Source organism: Cebus imitator, unplaced genomic scaffold (genome assembly GCF_001604975.1).
Source record: "Cebus imitator isolate Cc_AM_T3 unplaced genomic scaffold, Cebus_imitator-1.0 Scaffold284, whole genome shotgun sequence".
Classification (NCBI taxonomy): Eukaryota; Metazoa; Chordata; class Mammalia; order Primates; family Cebidae; genus Cebus; species Cebus imitator.
This window is the reverse complement of record NW_016107599.1, coordinates 1,657,367-1,674,688: the sequence shown is the minus strand read 5'-3', so window position 1 is coordinate 1,674,688 and position 17,322 is coordinate 1,657,367. Positions and strand designations below refer to the sequence as shown.

At 51.7% G+C, this 17,322-nt stretch overlaps 1 protein-coding gene and 1 long non-coding RNA gene across 5 annotated transcripts in view; both read left to right on the top strand.

Annotated features, from left to right (window-relative positions):
* Positions 1–17,322, top strand: part of TRAPPC9 (trafficking protein particle complex 9) — a 715,201-nt gene that overhangs the window by 356,177 nt on the left and 341,702 nt on the right. The gene's annotated exons all lie outside the window — the stretch shown is intronic.
* On the top strand, positions 6,840–12,416 carry LOC119467397. Its single transcript, XR_005195927.1, has 2 exons — positions 6,840–7,126; positions 7,414–12,416. It is a non-coding gene; the product is annotated as an uncharacterized LOC119467397 (long non-coding RNA).

Below are 17,322 nucleotides of genomic sequence, written 5' to 3'. Positions count from 1 at the left end.
GGGGAATGAAAGACATAAAAAAGAGGGCAGCACACCATGGCTCACATCTACAACCCCAACACTTTGGGAGACTTAGGTGAAGCAGGAAAATTGCCTGAACCCAGAAGGCGGAGGTTGCGGTGAGCCGAGATTGCGCCATTGCACTCCAGCCTGGGTAACTAAAAAAAAAAAAAAAAAAAAAAAAAAAAGGGCAGGGAGAAAGCGCTGAGGGAATGCTTCACAGAGGAAGTACTGCTGGGTCCTGGAGGAGATGAGCTGTTTCCCAGGTGGACAAGAGAAGGGTTGGAGCTTATTCCAGGGAGAGCCACAGGGTGCTCAGAGGGAGGGAAGCGTGAAAAGATAGGGCATGTCAGGAGTGTTTAGACATACGGCACTTTGTTTTCTCTCCTAAGCAGGTGTCTTGGTGAAGTATAGTTATTTATTTCTCTCTTTACCATAGTGAGGCCCAAAAGTTCCAAAAGTGGCTTTGGAACTGTACTGTGTACTGTGACCAGGAAGGAACCATCCGACCGGCCCAGGGAGTCAAACTCAGTATCCATGGGGAGACAGATTCAACAGTGTTAGCCGAAGTCTCAACAGAAGCGCTGACTGTTCAGAATAAATTACCAATTAATCTGTCAATTTGCCATATATTTATAGAGCATTTATTTGAGCGCTATTTGAGCACAGCCATCATTTCCCATGAGATGAGGCCTCTGGGTGAGGCCACTAATGATAAAGAGCTGCTCCTAATCATAGTAAGAAACAGGAACCTAGGACTTTATGACCTGGGGTTGGAAAGGGGAGACCTGGGGGAGGGTAGGAGAAGAGGATGGATTAGGTATGTATATCATATAACCTTCAGTCCTGGGGCGGGTGGCTGGAGCTAGCCAGGTGGTGGCCAAGCACATTTGGGCTGTCCTGGGAGCTGTGTGGTCAGGACTGCTGCTGAGTGGGACCCTGCCATGAGGCAGCAGGGATGATGGCCCCAGGGGGCAGGCGGAGGCAGAGTCAACGCAGGGAGCTCCATGGAGTCATTAAGTTTCGCCCTTAACACTGTTTCTGAAAGGTTTAGAAAGGAAGTGAGGCTTCAGTTCCCGGCAGCTCTGGGAAACGTCCTAAGCACGAGAAGGATGTTGAAGGAGTACCTGTGTTGGTGTGAACCGCTCTTCTGTTCACCGGGGAACTGCGGCTGGTCCGGGCCTGGTGCCGGGGCTGGGGGAATGGCACCCCCAGGAGGGCATGTGTGTCAGCTTTTCACAGCACCTGTGTGTGACGCAGCATTGCTGTCACCTGCGATGTCATCTCCCTGCCTCACAGCTGCTGCATTTCAGACCGTGGTTGAAGATACTGGGGGAAACTTGGCGTCTTCCATCTGTTCCCTAGCTAGTTCCCATGTCCTCCTATCCTGCCATTAGACTGCTTGCTTATTATTTAAGATCGTGAGTGCCCACTTAGATATCCAACTATTTCATGGGCCTGTGTGTCTGAGATCTCAGGGTCTCAGTCATCTTTATTCCTGATGATATTACATGCTGCTTCATATTTCTCCCTTCCGAGAACGTCTTTTTTCACTGATCTTCCTAGAAAATGCCTCATTCTTCAAGACCCATTGCAGAGCTGGGAGCCCTCCTGGTTCCATTCAGGCTGTTGTAGAGGTCTTTCCTCTGACTCCAAAGCCCTGTGTTACAGCTGACAGTCCCGGCATACAGCGTGGCACATGTATTCTACTGTCATTCTTTGTTTACAGATCTGCCCCCCCAGGAGACAGTTTCATCCCTGCATCTCCAGCCTGGCATATGGTACAATGCCTGGTACCCAGGATAAGTGCTAAGTAACTGCTGAGTGAATGAATAAACATAGGAAGTAAAGGGATCATCCAGTGTCTGGATTTGGAGATGCATGCCAATAAATTACTTATTCAGATGCCTTCATTGATATCCTCAAAAACACGTATTTCTGTAGCCCAGGAATCAGCTCTTGGTATACGCTGCCTCTCTCTCCCGGGTGGGAGGGTGGAGTAGTGGAAAGGACACAGGAGTTGGGCTGCCCAGGTTCAAGACCTGAGCCTCTCTTTTCAGCTGGGTGACTCTTGGCAAGTCACAGTTTGTCTTAGAATCTCTCAGTACCTTCATGTAAGAATAGTAGTGTGCATCTCAGAGGGCCATTGTGAAGACCAGCTGAGACAGCGTCATGGCTAAGGAGAATGCTTTGTAGTCACGATGGTATCCTTAGTAATAGGGTATCAACTATTCTTTATTGCTACCTATTAGACTCTAGGCACTGTTCTAAGATTTCACATCAGGACTTTTCAATAGCAGTATTACTGACATTGTTTTCTAGATAATTCTTTGTTGTTGGGGGCCTACAGGATATAGGATAGTTAGCAGCATCCCTGACTTCAACACTGGAGGCCAGTAAGGTCAATTCCTGCCCCAATCACTTGTTCTAACCAGAAGGTCAACCAGATATTGCCAAAGCTCTCCTGGGGGTGGGAGTGGGGACAGAATTGCCCCTGGCGAGAGCCGCTGCCTCACACAAGTGCTCTCATTTCATCCTCACAATTCTTCGAGGAGGGTCCTGTAACTAGTTCTGGTTTACAGATAAGGAAACTGAGGCACAGAGAGGTAAATATTTGCCCAAATAATGCTACATTAAAAATTCTTCTGAAAAAGGGAAGCTACTAAATGATTGTCATTGAGAGTCTGGGAGAGAGTGCTGATGTAATTAAGGACAGTGAAATTAAGGCTGAGTACCACGAAGCCCTGCTGCTAACCCTCTGCCATTACCTCCCGTCCCCCGGTCCCCTCATCTGTGCCGTGGGAGGGGAGAGTGGCGGGTCTCTCAGGCACCTTCTGCTGGTGGAATCCCTGCTTTCTAGCATCCCTTTCATTTCATCATTGGGTGTCTGTTTGGTCAGGATCGTGTGTCATCTTGGTAAGTCAGACATGACCCTGGCTCTTCAGACACACTCAGCATTACAGCTCCCTCAAAATGGGAGCTGTAGGCATGTAGGGGTTGAGCTTTGTCCTGCCCAGCCCTTTGCTCTGCAGATGGATGAAGTGGGAGGCAGAACTTGAAAAGTATTTGCCTAGAATCATGTAGCAAGATAGCATCGAATGCAAGAGGCAGCCAGGTGTTGTCCAAGTCCACACTGCCTTTCTTGTTGGCCTTTGCAGCCTGGCCTCTTAAAAAACTTGTCTCTTCTCACTTCTCCAGTCCCTTTCCTTCCATCCTCTGTTCAACCTGCTCTAACCAGAACATGGAAACAGAAGTAAGCAGTGAACTAGGCAGGTCCAAACCAAGCCAAGAGCTGTGTGTTGACCAGCCAATGAGGAAGCTGCATGTGGGAGAGAACATGGTAAACTATGTCTTCTCCTCTGCGTGCCTGTGTGTGTGTGTGTGGCGCGGGTGTGCGTGTGTGTTTGTGTGTGTGCACGTGTGTGTGCGTGCGTGTGTGTGGTGGGGGAGATTGGTATTTTAGTTATTGGACAAATATTTGTCTAGCACTATGTGCCAAACACCAACTTAAGACATTTATAAGAATTTCATTTTCTCTGAGGCCTAGGCTGAGATTTTCAATTAAATTCACATGAATCTATTGCATCTCTTTTTTTCATTTCCACCTGGGTAGTCAGGAAAACACATTAGATACATTTTTAAAAATTAAAGTTAACACAGAGTGTTATAAACTTTGAGAGAAGCAATAATTCTGAGTTGCAGTAGTAATCACAGCAACAACCCCAGATACCGCATTTATTGTTTCTTACCAAGCATCGTAAGTTACGTCAATCATTGGTTTTAACTATATTGTGTTATAATTTGGACTTTGGTAACTAGGCTTCAGTCACTGGTTTTAACTATACTGTGTTGCAATTTGGACTCTGATAACTACGCAGATACAAACCAACAAAATAGCACATAAAACCACATGGAACAAAAAGCAAACTACACTCAAATATGCATTTTCTGGAGCCAATCTGATATTTAACTGGGATAAGACATTCTAAATAGCAATTGAAATATTGATATACCAGCATGTCATGAAATAAATGTTTTTCCCAACTCTGAAGACATTCTTTTTCTCATGCAAAATTTACCAAAAAAGACAAAAAAAACCAAAAACAAACAAACAAACAAAAAACGCGAGGCACTGTGGCTCACACCTGTAATCTCAGCACTTTTGGAGGCCGCGGTAAGCAGATCATGTGAGGTCAGGAGTTCGAGACTAACCTGGCCAGCATGGTGAAACCATGTTTCTACTAAAAAGACAAAAATTAGCTGGGTGTGGTGGTACATTCTCTTGCCTCAGCCTCCCGAGTAGCTGTAATCTCAGCTACTCGGGAGGCTAAGGCAGGAGATTCACTTGAACCCAGAAAGTGGAGTTGCAGTGAACTGAGATCGCAACATTGCACTCCAGCCTGGGTGACAAGAACAAAAGTCCTTCTCAAAAACAAAAACAACAACAAAAAAACCCCAAAACCCTACAAAACCAACCCAAATTCGTAGTAATGAGAATTTTCATTTTTTTTTTAGTGATCAGCACCTAAAATGTATTTTAAAATGCTCATTTTGATGGCCAGGCAACGTGGCTCACATGTGTAATCTCAGCACTTTGGGAGGCAGAGATGGGTGGATCACCTGAAGTCAGGAGTTCAAGACCACTCTGGCCAATATAGTGAAACCCTGTTTGTAGTAAAAATAAAAAAAAAAGAGTCACGTATGGTATCTGAAACCTGTAGTTTCAGCTACTTGGGAGGCTGAGAGAGGAGAATTGCTTGAACCTGGGAGATGGAGGTTGCAGTGAGCTGAGATGGCACCATTGCACTCTAGCCTGGGTGACAGAGTGAGACACTCAGTCTCAAAGAAAAAAAAATACTCATTTTAATTTAGACTAAAGCTGCCTGGCCAAAAGATGGTCTGTGGCTAGAAGAGGAAGGACAAATAAGAAAACATAAATGATTCAAATAGCACTCCATGTACAAAAACATTAAGAGGCAGACATTTCTTAATTTCAACTTTTTGTTAGAAATTAGTAGGTCACAAATGGTCCTCCAGGGAGCGCTCTGAGGCTCTGTCACTAGTCTTTCAGTTAATAAAGAGAGAAGGCCCTGGAACTGAGCCTATAGGATTTTAGCGCTGACACACCCCACGCACCCACCCAGGCTTTCTCCTCTGAGCAGCACAGAAGAGGCCCCGGAAGGCCCCGTGTAAATACCTGCGAGCTGGGACACCTAGTCATCCACAGGGCCCTGCCTCCCGTGCGGGAGATCACAGCCGCAAACACAACCTTCTCAGCTCGCAGATGCACAGCCTCCGTCTTCTCCAGCATCCTCCCCTTGCAGAGCCCGCGAGCCTGAATGCAGTCCGTTTCGATCCTGTGCTAGCACAGCCCTGCCGCCTAGGGGGCCCCAGTGTGCCCCGGAGAGGAGGGGCTCAGGGCGGGGCCAGACCACAGCAGCCCCCTAGGCTCCCCCCGATGCGCGCTTTAGTAGTCTCGGCCAGGGGCGCTCACACTGCAGTCTGCGCCAGAGCCGCAGCGGAACGTGGAGGACCCGGAGGACCTGGGCGGGTATCCTTAAAGCGCGAATCATGTTGCTGCTGAGGCTGTGAACTCAGCACCGAAACCTAGCTGGGTGTCCCGACCCTGCAGACAGCAGTGAACGACCTCGGTGGCCATCAATACCCTGTGGATTGCGGCGCTCCAGCAGCCATTTACTGAGACCTGGTTGGGTGTCGCTACCCTGCTGATGGCTGCGGAGGACCAGGGTGGGTGACAGTACCCTGCGGATCATGGGAATGCTGAAGCCGCGCGCCGAGACCTAGCCTGGTATCTCCCCTGATGCTGCGGAGGACTTGGGTGGGCGTCAGTATCCTGCGGATCACGAGGATGCTGAAGCTGCGCACCGAGACCTAGCTGGGTATCTCCCCTGCGGAAGGCTGCGGAGGACCGGGGTGGGCGTCAATACCCTGCAGATTGCGGCACTCCTGCAGCAGCGCAGAGACCTAGCCGGGTGTCTCCGGTGCAGAAGGCTGTGGAGGACCCCAGAGGGCGTCAGTACCCTGTGGATTGCGGCACTCCTGCAGCTGCGCAGAGACCCAGCTGGGTGTCCTCCCTACAGAAGGCTCCAGAGGACTTGGGTGGCCGTCAATAACCCTGCGGATCGGGGGATGCTGGAGCTGCGCGCTGAGACCTAGCTGGGCGTTCCTACCCAGCTAATGGCTGCGGAAGACGAGGTGGGCATTAATAGCCCACGTACCTCGGAGGTGCTGAAGCCGCACACTAAGACCTAGCCGAGTGTTCCTACCCTGAGGAAGGCTGTGGAGACCCGGGCGGGCGTCAGTACCCTGTGGATTGCGGCACTCCTGCAGCTGCGCAGAGACCTAGCTGGGTGTCTTCCCTGTGGAAGGCTGCAGGGGATCCGGTGGTCGTCATTACTTTGTGGATCCCAGGATACCGACGCAGCTCACTGAGACCTAGCTGCGCGTACTCCCCTGCCGACGGCTTCGGAGGACCTGGGCGGACGTCGTTACTTTGTGGATCCGGGGATATTGAAGCAGCTTAGTGAGACCTAGCTGTGCGTCCTCCCCTGCGGAAGGCTGCGGCCAACCCCGTGGGTGTCAGTACCCTGTGGATTGCGGCGCCCCTGCAGCTGCGCAGCGACCTAGCCGGGTGTCTCCGGTGCAGAAGGCTGTGGAGGACCCCAGAGGGCGTCAGTACCCTGTGGATTGCGGTGCTCCTGCAGCTGCGCAGAGACCTAGGCGGGTGTCTCCCGTGCGGAAGGCTGCGGAGGATCCAGAGGGCGTCAGTACCCTGTCGATTGCGGCGCTCCTGCAGCTGCGCAGAGACCTAGGCGGGTGTCTCCCGTGCAGAAGGCTGCGGAGGATCCAGAGGGCGTCAGTACCCTGCAGATTACGGGGCTTCTGCAGCTACGCAGACACCTAGCCGGGTGTCTCCCGTGCGGAAGGCTGCGGAGGATCCGGAGGGCGTCAGTACCCTGTGGATTACGGGGATCCTGTAGCTACGCAGACACCTGGCTCTGTGTCTCCCATGCAGTAGGCTGTGGAGGATTCGGAGAGCGTCAGTACCCTGCGGATTACGGGGCTCCTGCAGCTACACAGACACCTAGCTGGGTGTCTCCCCTGCGTAAGATCTGGAGAGTGTCAGTACCCTGCGGATTATGGGGCTCCTGCTGCTGCGCAGACACCTAGTCGGATCTCCCCTGCCGAAGGCTGCGGAGGATCCAGAGGGTGTCAGTACCCTGAGGATTATGGGGCTCCTGCAGCTGCGCAGACACCTGGCTGGGGGTCTCCTGTGCGGAAGGCTGCGGAGGATCCGGAGGGCATTAGTACCCTGCGGACTACGGGGCTCCTGCAGCTGCGCAGACACCTAGCTGGGTGTCTCACCTGCGGAAGGCTGCGGAGGATCTGGAGCGCATCAGTACCCTGACGATTATGGGGCTCCTGCTGCTGTGCAGACACCTAGCCCGGTCTCCCTGCGGAAGGTTGCGGAGGACCCGGAGGGCGTCAGTACCCTGAGGATTGCGGCTCTCCTGCAGCTGCGCAGACACCTAGCTGGGTGTCTCCCCTGCGGAAGGCTGCGGAGGATCACGGAGGGCTGCCAAGGAACACGGAGGGCTGCCGAGGAACACGGAGGGCTGCGGAAGATCACGGAGGGCTGCGTAGGATCACGGAGGGCTGCGTAGGATCACGGAGGGCTGCGTAGGATCACGGAGGGCTGCGTCAGTACCCTGCGGGTTGCGGCACTCCTGCAGCTGCGCACTGAGACTTAGCTGTCTTACCCTGCGATGGTGTTGGAGAACCCTGGTGAGCGTCTTTACCCTGTGAATGGCCTGGCGCTGCTGAAGCCCCGCAGAGAATTAGCTGAGTGACCTCCTCTGTACACGGCTGTATAGGATTTGGGTGGGCATCATCACCTGTGGATTACGGGAATGCTGTAGCTGCGCATGGAGACCTAGCTGGTATCCTCCCCTGCTGACGGCTGCGGAGGGTGAGGGGATGGGAGGAAGCATCAATGCTTTGTGCATCGCGGAGATGCTGAGGCCATGCACGAAGATCTAACTGGGTGTCCCTACCCAGGGGACGGCTGCGGAGGACCTGGGCAGGCGTCAGTATACTGTGGATGGTGGTGCTGTGAAAGCTGTGCATTGAGACCTAGCTGGGTGTCCCTACCCTGCGGATGGCAGTGGAGAACCCTGGGGGGCATTTTTACCCTATGGATTGCCTGGTGCTGCTGAAGCTGCGCGCAGACCTAGCTGAGTTTTTTCCCCTGCGGAAGCCTGCGGAGGACCTGGGCGGACTCTTTACCCTGTGAATTGCGGGGCTGCTGAAGCTGCGCACTGAGACTTAGCTGGGTGTCTTCCCCTGTGGAAGGGTGCGAAGAATCTTGGTAACTTTGGGTGGCTTCTGCAGATCGCGGGTACGCTGACGCCTCGCGCTGAGACCTAGCTGAGTGTCCTCCCCTGTGGATAGCTGCGGAGGACCTGGGCGGGCTCTTTATCCCATGGATCGCAGAGCTGCTGGAGCCCTGCACTGAAACGTGGCTGAGTGTTCCCCGCCCCGCAGATAGCTGTGGAGGACCCCGGCGGGCATCTTTACCCTGTGGATTGTCTGGCGCTGTTGAAGCGCGCACTGAGATGTAGCTGAGCGTTCCCTACCTTACAGGTTACCAGCTGCAGAAGACCCCGGCAGACGGGAGTCCTTATTGTGGATTGCCTGGTGCCGCTGAAGCCTGCTGTGAGACGCAGCTCAGCGTTCCCCGCCCCGCAGATAGCTGCGGAGGACCCCGGCGGGCATCTTTACCCTGTGGATTGTCTGGCGCTGTTGAAGCGCGCACTGAGATGTAGCTGAGCGTTCCCCGCCCCGCAGATAGCTACGGAGGACGGGCGTCCTTACCCTGTGGATTGCCTGGCGCTGCTGAAGTCCGCACTGAGACCTAGCTGAGCGTTCCCTACTCGGCAGTTAGCTGTGGAGCACCCCGGCGGGCATCTTTACCCTGTGGATTGCCTGGCGCTGTTGAAGCGCGCACTGAGACGTAGCTGAGCATTCCCTACCCTAAGGATAGCTGCGGAGGACCCCAGCCGGCAGGCGTCCTTACCCTGTGAATTGCGTGGCGCTGCTGAAGCCCTGCACTGAGATCTAGCTGAGCATTCCCTACCCCTCAGATGGGGCAGAGGACCCCGGCGGGCGTCCTTGCCCTGTGGATTGCCTGGCACTGCTGAAGAGTGCTCTGAGACCTAGCTGAGCATTCCCGACCCTGCTGTTGGCTGTGGGGGACCTGTTGAGTGCCTTTACCCTATGGACTATGGCAAGGGTGAGACTGCATTCCTTGATGGGCATTCTTATCCTTCAGATGGGGGCAATTCTGTGGCTGTTCATTGAGGATATGAGCTAGTGTCATTCCCTGTAGGACTGTGGCATGTCTGTAGCCACGCACCCAGGACCTGGGTAGGCATCATTACCCTGGGAGCAGTGGCAGAGCTGTGACTGAGAACGAGGACCCAGGCAGGCTCCTCACTGCGGACTGCAGCACAGCTGTGGTTGTGCACCAAGGACCCACTCAGACAGGCTTTCTTACCCTGTGGACAGCAGCTTGGCAGCCACTGGGTGCCAGCAACTGGGACGGTGTTCTTACCCTGTGGACTGTGGCACAGCTGGGGCTATGCACCCCAAGACCCAGCTGGGCATTCCTATCCTGCTGACTGTCGCACGTCTGTGGCCAGGAGTTTTTACCCTGCAGACAGCAGCACAGCTGCGGCTGCACCCTAGGCACCTAGACGGGTTCTGTTATCTTGTAGGCTGTGGCAGCACGGTGGCACACACCCACAATGCAAGCGGGTATATTATGCTGTGAATGGCAACACAGGCTGAGCAGCCATGACCCAGGTGGGAGTGCTAACTCTGGGGGAGTCCTTACCCCTTGGATGGGGGCACAGCTATGGCTGGCACAACTCAGGTGGGCATCTTTACCCTGCCGACAGTGGCAGGGGTGCACATGGAGGACTCAGGTGAGTGTTCTCATCCTGTGGACTGTGTTACTGCTGTGGCTGTGTACTGAGGAGCTGGGCAGGCGTTCCTCCTCTGCTGACTGTGACACAGCACCAGCTGCACCGAGAACCAGGGCAGGTGTCTTGACTCTGTCACCTGTAGCCCTGCTGCAGTGCCCAAGAACCAACTTGGAGCCAGGCAGAGGAGGTCCCTCCCCTCCTGACTGCAGCGCACCTCCACCTGTGCCCTGAAGACCTGTGTGAGCATCTTTGCCCTGCCCTGCGACATTGCTCTGGCCATACACCAACGACCTGGACAGGTTTTCACACCCGAAGCCCAAGCGTCCCTTCCGTTGGTTCCTGTGGCTGATGCAGCCAGCTGTGCACTGTGAGCTGCTGCAGGAGGAGCTGCAGAGACATGTTCTTCTTGACTTCTCAGTGTAGGAATGTCTCACGTCCAGTCCACGTTCCTGTCGTGGTCCTCCTCTCTGCTCTTTCTACGCTTCCTCCACAGTGGTCTCCTGCACACTCACGGCTGTGGCACCAGAGGAGGGCATCTTCTGCATTTCTGAATTCCAGGCACCCCTCTCCACCTGCTACTCACTGTCTCCACTGGGTGTCTTCTGGTCATCCCTCGCTCAACGTGACTGTTGGCTTACTCCCAGCTGGCTTTGCAGTTTCCCTTGCTGTGTTGACGGCAGTTCCATCCTTCAGTGGCTTAAGCCGGATACCTTAGAGTCATTCTTGACTCTCTTCAACTTCATACCGGTTCCTCAAGTGGATTCTGTTTCTTCTATCTCTAAAATGTATCCAGAAGCAGCTACTTCTTGCCTTCTTTCACGGATTCAGGCCACTATTTGCACCCACTTGGATTATTGCAATAATTTCCTGACTGGATTCCACGTTTCCAGCTTTTCTGTCTGCAGTCTCTTTTGTTTTCGACATGTGGCTGGAGGGATGCTGTTATCATCTCAGTGAGATGTATCATTGGCTCCCTAGCTGCTCAGAGTAAAATCTCAACTTTTTACAATGGCCTGAAAGGCCCTCCATAACCCTGCCCCCTCCCACTTACCTACCTGTCTCCTCTCCTCCCTCCGACACTCAGCCCTGTGTATTTTAGCTACTGAAGGAATATGTGGGCACGCTGCTAATTTATTGTCTTCACGGAGGCTTGAGTTGTGCATTCACTATTTCAAACATTTACGGGTGGACTCTGGCAATCAACAGTCATATGAGTCCCCCCTGCAAATGAGGGAGTGTACTAGGTGCAATGTATGTCCTCCGTCACGTGGTTTGCCCTTGATACAGAGTCAACCAGGTAGTACTGTTGGTCCTGCTTTGTAGCTGAGGGAGCTTAGACCCAGAAAATGAAGGAAGTTGCCCAGAGTTACATGCTAGGAAGTGGTGGAGCTGGGATTCAAACTCAGAGTTCAGGCTTTGTCTCCATCTCGGAGAGGCTTCCCTCTTCCTGAAATGCTGTTCCCCGGTTATCTGCGAGGCTGCAGTCCTCCCCTCTTTCAGGTCTTTGCTGAATTAGAACCTTCTCCTTAAGGCAGGGCTGATGCTGAGCACCACATTTAAAATTTTCTGCTCTCCCAGGACCCCTTCTCAGTCCCTCTGCTTGGCTCATTTCAGGTTTCTGGCATGTCATGCCCTTTAATAAATATTGCAAGTGTTTCTCCATGAGTGTAAGAAAGTTTTTGTTTGTTTGTTTGTTTTTGGTGGGGTTGATTTTTCATGGCCCAGGGTTTCTTTGGGTCCTGTCTGGAGGCCTGAAGGCCATGCTGGGCTTCTGGGGAGTGGGTCCCCTTCCTGCGGCCTCCCTCCTCCCTTTCGTGTTTCTCACTCCTCTGTGTCCCTGGGAAATGTTGCTGGATAAAGATGCAGCTTTTAATTAATGCAACTGTTCAAGATTACAGCCAATCATCAGCTTTCTAACCAGTGCCTCATGGCTCTGCTGGAAAGAGCCTTGCTCTGGTGATGGTTAATTTGCTGCCATTCCCTGTCCCAGACCAGAGAAGGTCCCCTCACTGTCAACATTCCATCTGTCAGGTGCATGTTATAAAACTGCCTTCATGATCAGCTCATTCACGCACCAGCTTTAGGTTCTAGGAACTGCCAGCCATGGTGTTGAAGACCTGCTCGAGCTGAGCCTCCAGCCAGACATCTGATGTTCACATCTCAGGGCTCCTTGTTGCTTGTGTAGCCTGAGAGCTATGGCCGTGGCAGGTAAACCCTGGTATGGAGTTTGGAAAGAAGAGACCCTTTATTATTGTAGCACGACCACTGGATTGGGCTTCTGGAAATCCAATTCTAATCAGACTTGGGTTATGCATTTACTATTTAAATAAAACATTTATGGGTGGACCCTGGTAATCAACAGTCAAGTTTTCGGTACTCACTGCCAGGTGAGGAAATGTACTAGGTGCGGTCTACATCCTCACGTGCCATGTTCTTGGTACAGAGCCAGCTGGGTGATCCTGTTTTGCAGGTGAGGGAACTTAGACTCAGAAAATGAAGGACGTTGCCTAGAGTTACACGTAGGGAAGTGGTGGAGCTGGGATTCAGACTCAGAGTGCAGGCTTTGCCTGTGTGGTAGCGTAGACATCCTGCCTGCCAAGGCACCGTGCTCAGTACTAGGTGGGATATGAATGCCTACAGGACGAGGCCCTCTTCTTGAGGACTTCCCTTTCCTCCCCTTCCCTCCCCCCTACTCCCCTTCGTTCCTGTGTACCTGTCAGGTCACTGGTAGGTAGCAGGCACATTGGGTAGTGAGGATACACAGTGGAATGAGAGGCTGTCACAGTGCTCTAGCTAACAGGGTAGCCAAAGGCAAGACATTTCCATTTTCTGACCTTTCCTTTGGCAGCTTCTGGATGCTAGTGGGTGGGAGGTGTGAGGGATGTTGAGTTTGAGGTGTGCAGTGACAGCATGTGGCTCTCAGAGCCAGACTCACCTGCTCGTGTCTATGCTGTTGCACCCACGGGCTGCCTAACGTGTTGGTGGAAACCCAAGCATGAGTTTCTTCTGCAAAATGGAAGATGACTGCCCTTTTGTGCTCCTGTGATGAGTCATATTGTGGGTGCTCCTCCCTGCAGGCAGCTGCCCCTCAATGAGCGGTGCCCATTGCTATTTGGAGGTGACCACCATGTCTCCTCCAGCCAAAGAATTTGGCAATTCTAAGTTCAGAGTGGTGGGTGTAGGTGAGAGAGCCAATCCGCAGGGCGAAGCTGGTCCAGAGAGACGAGTGTGCAGAATGTGCCAGGTAGTCAGAGTGGAGATGGTCTAGGTGTGCCCTCCGTGACCTCAGCTCTTCAAGGGAAGGGAAGCCATCTGGGGAGAGGGTCGGTATGGAGCCTTTCCTGCACTGGCTGGGATGTCCTGAAGGGAACTTCCTCAGACTTCACTATCTGTGCCATGCAGACTCCAGGGGGAGGTTTGGAAAGAAAGCAAGAGTAATGAGGACGACTGCTAGTGAAGGAAGTTAGGGGTACGGCCGCGGTTGGGGTTCTGAAGGCCAGCGCTGCCTGCCATTGTCAGGTGACCTCAGGGAGGAACCTTGTCTCTGGAGGGCTCAGCTTCTCTCTCTGTCCAGTGAGGGGTCACATTTGGCCTCTAAATTCTGTGCAGCTTTAAACAAAAACACTGTTTTTTCTATCTGAAGCCTTTTTTTGTTGTTTTGAGACAGAATCTCGCTTTGTCACCCAGGCTAGAGTGCAGTGGTACGATCTCAGCTCACTGCAACCTCCACCTCTTGAGTTCAAGCAGTTCTCCTGCTTCAGTTTCCTGAGTAGCTGGGATTACAGGTGCATGCCACCTCACCTGGCTAATTTTTAGTATTTTTGATAGAAATGGGGTTTCACCATGTTGGCCAGGCTGGTCTTGAGCTCCTGACCTCAAGTGATATGCCTGCCTCAGCTTCCCAGAGTGCTGGGATTACAGGCGTGAGCCGCCACACCCGGCCTGAAGCTTTGAAGCTTTGTTTCTAATAGTTGTTGGACTTTAAGAGCTTGTTCTTTAGGTCACCATCTGCTGGGAATCATCCACTATTCCCAAGACCAGGCAAGGAAGATCAGTAGAACTGCAGCCTCACAGGAACCCCATAGTGACTTCTTGCAGATTCACATCCAGGGAAAGCAGAGAACATGAATCTGTGTCGGGAAGTGTTGGACAGAGGCCACAGGGAAAGGTCCTTATCTCAGGTTTTGGAGGTCCTCAGATGGCAAGGATTTTTGAGTGTTTGGGGATGGTTTTTGTGCAGGCTGATAAGAGGAAGATGAGCAGGAGTGCATTCTGGAAAGCTTTTTAAAAATTCTATTATAAATGCAGTAATGATTATTGAACTGATACTTGCATTAGGCCATGTACTAAGTACTTCATGTGCTGCCTAATTTGATTTCATAATAATCTTGAAGTAAATGCATTATCCCCATTTAACAGATTAGGAAAATGAAGCCTAGAGGGCATAAGTGCTCATAACTCCTAGGTGACTGAGCCAGAAATCAAGATCTCTCTGAATCTGAGTCCTTTTCTCTTAACCCTTATGCTGAATTTTAAAACAAATACAAAAATATGAAAACTACAGAAATAGGTGAAAAAGCCACCATTATTTCCAGCAACCAGACATGACCACACTGAGATGTTTTCTCCTCTTCATCCCTTTGTCACCAGAGGCAGGCAGTAGTAACTTTTGGCCTCAGTAGGGTGGGATATGGGGAAAGAGAAGTGTTTGGGGGGGCAGTCAGCCCGTGGTTTGATTCTGGACTCATTAGCTGTGTGTTCTTGGATAAGTTACTCAGTCTCTCTGATTCCTTTTCTCATTTGGAAAATAAAATGATATATATATTTTAGGTGCTATATGAACTATGGCTGGGCGCGGTGGCTCACGCCTATAATGCCGGCACTTTGAGAGGCTGAGGTGGGCGGATCACCAGAGGTTAGGAGTTCGAGACCACCCTGGCCAGCATGGCAAAACTAAAGTTTTCTATTAAAACTACAAAAATTAGCTGAGTGTGCTGTTGGGCGCCTGTGATCCTAGCTACTTGGGAGCCTGAGGCAGCAGAATTGCTTGAACCCAGGAGGTGGGGGTTGCAGTGAGCCGAGATCTCACCCTTGCACTCTAGCCTGGGTGACAGAGCAAAACTCCATTTCAAAAAAAAAGTAAGAAAAAAATGGAACAATTGATTAAATAATGTCTTTTATTAGTAAAGTACATAACTAATGGTGGCTTCCATCAATATTTTGGTAATAAAAAGGTTTTTAGTTTCTTTTTTTTTTCTTTTCTTTCTTTTTTTTTTTTAGTGCTTGGGAATCAGCTAAGTAGAGCTGGCTGGCAGGAAGAGGGAGGAGTTTCTGGTCTAAGGAGATAGCAGAGGTCTGGGCTGGGGGTGGTCAGGGTCTGTGGCTGAATCGTCGGGTAGCCGTGGGACTGGTGGGAGGTGGGTCTGCAGAGGTGGGATGGGCACAACTGTGGAAGGCCTTGGAAGCCAGGCTGGGGTTGGCCTCTGTCCCCGGGCAGTAGGGAGCCACCGACAGTTGAGAGGAGACTGCTGGGTAGAGCAGTCCTGGGTTGAGGACACTTTTTAATTCTCTGTTATTTTTGTAACTTAATCTCAGCAGGCAGGACAGCAGATCAGAACCCTTTGAAGCCAACTTCAGAGGCCCCTCTTGCCCCTGCTGCAGCTGACTTCCTGCTGTCTTTCATCTCTGCTGTTATCTAGATCACTGCAGTTAATTATTCCTCCAAATATTAGCTCCATCCTCGACTTTATAATGAGGTTTTCCATCATCTTCCAAAGAGAACCTCCTGCTTTCTACAGGAAATACCCATGGTAGCAACATTGTGGTGCCTAAGAAGTAGAGGCAGCGGAGTCGCTGGCCATATGCAAGTTATTTTCAAAGGGTCCTTCCTCTAAGCCAGCTCAGCTGGAAACTTGGGAGAAGTTGTTGGGACTCTGAAGCCCTGGCTGCCCTTTCCCAGAGCATGAAACAGAGGCCCCTCCAGTCAACTCAGTCTCACCCATCCCTCCTTCTGCTAGTCTTTCTTTACCACATTTATTCAGCATTTAGTGTGGGCCAGGTCTGGTATTAGGCCCTAGGGTTATGAAGCTAGCTCAGGCCATCATGGTATGATGGGTCCTTGACAGGAAGGCAAATACCCCAGGGGATGCAGGATGAGGGGGTAGGAGAGGGGGAGCCTGCAGTGGTGTGCTCGGGGCCAGGTTGCCACCTCTGAGTCGTGGGGCTTTGGATGAGCTATTGTGTCTTATGGTGCCTCTGCTTTCATTAAGAAGGGATGTGCTCTCTTATCCAGTGTTTTGCTTTTCATGACTGTTCTTATATAATTATGGTATATTGTCTGTCTCTGCACAGTCTTCTGTCAGTCTTTGAGGCTGGTCTTCAGCCTTTTGGACTCTAATCTTTCATTTTGGGAGCACTGAGAGCACTGGAGTCTCTGGGAGCAGAGCCTCACCAGTCTAGCTCCTGGAGCCAAGATCTATCACCCAGAAGCCAGCCCATTCATATGCCCTAGAAACGGGGTTTCATATGCTCCCCACTGTCTATCACATCAGCCTGTTTGCCTCCGATGCCCATGAGCAGGTGCTGGGAAGCCAAGGCCGCTCCGTGAGCCCAAGGTCGGAGCTGGGATTAATGAGATGCTTGGCTCTTTGCTCTCCTTAGCCTGGGACAGTCTCATGCACTTTGTTCTGAAAGCAGGAATGGGTGGGTACTCTCGGTGGGGGATGATGAGTTCCAGTGTAAACCACAAAGCATGCTAAGGGCCTGGCCCAGACCTCCACGCAGCCGGAGTGCCCAGGAAATCTGGAATTGTTGGATTAGCTCCAACCCCCTGGTCTCCCAGGTGACCTGGAAACAAGTCACCTGATGCCTGGTAATACGCCAGTGGAGATGAGATAATGGGTTATTTTTAAAAACTATAAGCTGTTTAATGTCAGGTGAAAAAATAAAACTTGCTCTCCACTTAGGGTTCACTCTGAACCTGGGGTGTCCAAAGAGCTGAGTTCTCTCAGCCCTGGCTCTGAGCAGGTGTGGCGCATGGCAGGAGGGCTTCCGTAGGAGCTGCTCATGGGGTGGGAGGTAGTGTCTGGTGCCAGGTGAACTGTGTGTTTCCATGTGTATGTATTGGTGTGAATATTTCCATATTATGGGCAGAACCTGAATTCATACAGACACATTCAGCTGACTTCAAAACTGGGTCAACCAAATACGTTACAGTAGCCAGTTGAGACCAACGTTATCACTGTTATGTTTGAATTTGCATAAACCTTGCCTGTGCTTATGTTTTCTTTTTCTTTTTCTTTCTTTCTTTTCTTTT